General features: G+C 44.5%; 1 long non-coding RNA gene across 1 annotated transcript; it reads left to right on the top strand.

The window, feature by feature from the left end:
* Window positions 1-2,139: 2,139 nt before the first annotated feature.
* On the top strand, window positions 2,140-4,094 carry LOC310660132. The gene is made up of 2 exons (XR_014503225.1): window positions 2,140-2,332; window positions 3,827-4,094. It is a non-coding gene; the product is annotated as an uncharacterized lncRNA (long non-coding RNA).
* The last annotated feature ends 547 nt before the right edge of the window (window positions 4,095-4,641 follow it).

Here is a 4,641-nt window from a genome sequence, read left to right as displayed (position 1 = left end):
TAATCCTTTCAGGTATCCAGCATCCCTTCTGAAATAGCTACCGATATTTTGCAGGCAGCAGAACCCTGTTGTTTGGTACACGCATGGGCCTGTGATGATGCGTGTAGCTTGTTCTGCTGTTTTTTATTGTTCCTACTCCTGTTCTAATTGTTTCTCCTGCTGCAGCCTGGCCAATTGGCCTGTTCTGTTTCTCTCAGTTTCTCATTTTTCCCGGCTTAAGTCCAGTTTGCCCATAAGTTTCCATATATATATTTTTTAAAAGGCCTCATGAAAATTTCTCAGTATTTTAATACTCCTTTCTTCTGATGTGCAACACATTTTTCTATGCAGTTTTATCTAATGTGCATATTTTTGCAGGCAATGCCCCCCTCATATAATGCACCTGTGACCGTGACTTTCACTAACATGTGCAAACTTTCCCCAACGTATGTATTTCTGTGCCCATTTTGGGGGGGGGGGGGTGGAAGGAAGTGTTTGAGAAGGTTTTCCTTGTCACCTGACAGAGCAGATCAGGCAGGAGACCAGAAAGGTGTCTAGGATGGCCCAATTTGAAGTGGCTTCAGTGGAACATTCACAACATGTACACTTGTTTGAGGAACATTCCTCAGGCAAGGTTTCATTGTTCTGAGAGGTACAGATCAGGAAAGATCAGTCACGCACAGCCACGGATGAAATAAGCAGATTACCGACCTGTTGGTAATTTCTGAATGGTGAGCATGCGTCTAAGTGGCAGGTAAAGGGTAAAAAAAGCATGCGGGAGTGACTTCAAAGTGTTTCTTATTACACCTTGCAGGTGAAAAAAGTGCGTGGAAGCCAAGGAGGTGCAATTACTCAAGAGCAGACAGAAAGTTAATTTTTCAGTTTCAGCCCTGCGACATGTACAACATGTGCCCCGGGGAATGAACAAATCCTGTACAGTGTGTCATAATAAAAACATTGGGGTGGATGCAAGCCAAGACTAAGGTGGGACCTTGGCTACTCCACCCACCCGAACTTTGCTGAAAAGTAACACGCCCCCCCTCTCTCTCCTGTGAAGTACTCCTTTGAAGCAGTTTCAAAGCTACATGCAGCAGCTCCAGACAGTATGTTTGGAACAGAAGACACATCACCTAGAGACACAACGAGTGGGAAATTTTGGTGCCCAAAGTTCTCACCAGCCACACCTTTCAGGGAAGAAACTCACAGTTTAGTAAAGGCTGTCCCAAGCAGGGTCGGAGCTAATTTTATACAACGGGGTGAACTGAGATCAAGGCTGCTAACTGGGGGGGTGGGGCTGCTGTGCCTTGCACAACAGCTAAAGGTGCAGAAATCATTTGATGCAACTTTTGCCAGCAGGAGACATTTTTTAATGTATATCCTGCCTTTCCTACCAAAGAGCTCAAAGTGGTCACCTGGTTCTTTGCCAGTTTTAAACTCGCAACATCCTTCTGAAGAGATACTTACTGGACCAAGAGGACCCAGTGAGTGTCATGCCTAAGTAGGGATTTGATGCTAGGTTTCCCAGATCCCAGTCTGACACTCTAACCGCTGCACCACACTGCCTCTCAAATAAATATTGCCACCTGCTGATGTCTGCATGTCAAGCTACCATTAAAAGCACAGCTGCAGGTGTCCCTTGAAGAGTTAGCAACCCTGAGAGAGATACAGGCTTCTGAAAAGAGAATTGCCATGGAGGGTCCTAATAACCTTCGAAAACCCACACAGGAATCAAAGCTGCTATCGTTTTCAATTGTTAGTCTATGAGGGCTGTTCAGCCTCCACTGCTGACCTCAGCTGTGGTCTAAACCACGGAGCCTCTTGGGCTTGCCAATTGGAAGGTCAGTGGTTCGAATCCCCATGACGGAGTGAGCTCCTGTTGCTCTGTCCCAGCTCCTGCCAACCTAGCATTTCGAAAGCACACCAGTGCAAGTAGATAAATAGGTACCGCTGTGGCAGGAAGGTAAACGGTGTTTCCATGCACTCTGGTTTGCGTCACGGTGTTCCGTTGCGCCAGAAGTGGTTTAGTCCTGCTGGCCACATGACCCGGAAAGCTGTCTGTGGACAAACGCTGGCTCCCTCGGCCTGAAAGCGAGATGAGCACCACAACCCCAGAGTCACTTTGACTGGACTTAACCATCCAGGGGTCCTTTACCATTTTACCCAAGTCCCTTGATAGGGCCAATGCATGGACCACCATTTCCACCACAGAAGGAGCAGTTTGCACTCTGTGTTCAAAGGTGTCTGCCTGACCCCCATCTTCTTCCAGGTTGGCAGTCTAGGAAGTCCCATCTACTCTCCTAGACCTTTTCGCCGCTGCTGCTTCCTGCCCAAAGGATCCTGCACTCTTAAAAATGTAAGCACCTTTAAGAAGATTTTCCAAAATATAAAAGGTGCCGGAGCATCATTCTGCCACCTTACCTGGTGAATCCTTTTGACACTGGAAATAACTACTAAATCAGAGGCCAAAATTTAAAGCTTTAAGATGCACAACTAGCTTTATATTTTTGGGGTGGTACTGTCAAGATCTCTGACATATGCATTGAATATTTGACCCTGGTTTGCTTTTCTATCTGCAGATTTTCTACGTTAATTTATTTCCTTTCTGTTACTATCCATGTGTATGCTATGTTAAGCTTATGGGGGGGTTGATTTTGAAAATTTGTAAAAATTACAAATGGACAGTTTAAAAAATATGATTCACAGTACATACATATATATATATATATATATATATATATATATATATATATATATATATATATATATACTTGGAAGGCATTTCCATTGAATTCAATGGATGCTACTTGCATGTAAATAGTTACAGGATCCCAGTCTTTTTGCCCAGTAACCAGTTATATGCAAATTATGTAATCCTCTGTACATTTACCCATGAGTAAGCCCTGTTGAACTCAGTGGGACTTACTTCTGAGTCAGTATGCTCAGGCCCGTGCTTTACTCATCAGAAATAGGCAAATTAGCTATAGCAAGATTTTAAAAGCCTGGTAATTTTACGTCAATAGTTGTGATTCTGTATAGATCTTATTAACGTCAGAGAGGGGCGGGAATGTGGTGTGTGAACTTGTTCCATTTGCTTTGGGCAGGTATGAGCTTTGAAGTCTACAGTATCATTATGGCCATTTAAAATGTAAAACTGCTAAATTATTGCCAGATTCTGTCAGAGGAACTTGTCCATCCAGACATTCTGTTCACTTGGAGAAACAGTCCCAAGCAAGGTTTCTTGAGGAAACACTTCCTGCTGAACAGAGGTGGAGAACTTGTGTCCGTCCATGTGTTGTTGGACTCCATCTCCCATCTTCCCCTGCCAGAACAGCCTGTGGTCAGTGGGTGACCACACATGGTGAGTCCAACAACATCTGGAGAGCTTCCATAGTGAGTCCAACATCATCAGCTTCCCCATCTCTGCCACAGAAGGTCAGGACACTGGGAGACCTTGTTGTGATTCAGAAGAATTTCCCTCTCACGCCCAAGTCATGGTCAGAGGGTCATGGCAAACATGGAGCTCACATTTTGGAAACCAGCATGGAACATTGCAGCGAGAAATTGCTTTAAATCCTCAAAACAATGAATAAACAGGTACAGCCAAGGTGCCCTCAGAATCTGTACAGAACGTTTTCCCAGTTATTTATTATTATGCATTTAGATTTCTCTCCTGCTTTATCCCACGGCTTCATAGTCTCAGTTGTCACATATTTCACATTTTATCCTCGTAACAACCCTGCTGTGACTGACAGGTAAGGCTTGCCTAAGGACATCCAGTGAGTATTGTGGGTGGATATGGAGGAATTTAGAAAGTTGCCTCATCTGCTATTTGTCTGTTTGGCCCTAGATTGCTTATTCTGCTGGCAGAGGCTCTCCTGGATTTTCAGCAGAAGATTTTCTTTTAATCACGGGACACTTGATATTTTTCAAAACAAGCAAGCAAGCAGAGGGTAGGTGTTGGACCTGAGACCTTCAACACACAAAGTGAGATTGAACACAGAGCCGAGTTTGCACCTTCAGGGATATTCAGACCTGGTCCGACGTATCCAGACTTGTTGGAAACTGGGTATTGGGTATTTTGCAACTTGCACCCATTAAAAAATGTAGCATTTATTTTGGAGTATGTACAAATCACATGAGTTAGCTATAATGTGCCAGTGGGTTATCTAATCACTTTATCTAACATATATATAAAGCGGGGTGTATAAAACCTAGGTAACCATCAGCAGAAGCAAATTGGTTCTGTTGGATGCTGCAAGCAAGGTGTTGCAATTTGCAAATTGTGAAGCCAGAAGCTTGGCCAAAATTCTGCAGTAAGTGCATATCAACAAAATCTAAACTTGTGCTCTAACAAGGGCAGCCGAGGTTATGCAGATCCCTCAGACAAGGCAGAAGAAGCTTTCTAGGATGCCTTGCGGCTGCCGATGGTGGTTCCTGCTTGGCAGGGGGTTGGACTCGATGGCCCTTGTGGTCTCTTCCAACTCTATGATTCTATGATGCATCAGGTGGAACCCTGAGATCATCTTCTGAGACCCTTCTTCGTGTGCCTCCTCCTCAAAAGGGTGGCAACACGAAAAGAGGCCTTCTCTGCAGTAGCTCCCCATCTGTGGAATGTTCTCCCCAGGGAAGTCCTCTTGGCGCCTTCATTATACACCTTTGGGT

Source organism: Podarcis tiliguerta (genome assembly GCF_965153285.1).
Source record: "Podarcis tiliguerta genome assembly, chromosome: 11".
NCBI lineage: Eukaryota > Metazoa > Chordata > Lepidosauria > Squamata > Lacertidae > Podarcis > Podarcis tiliguerta.
This window is presented reverse-complemented; position numbering and strand designations above follow the sequence as displayed.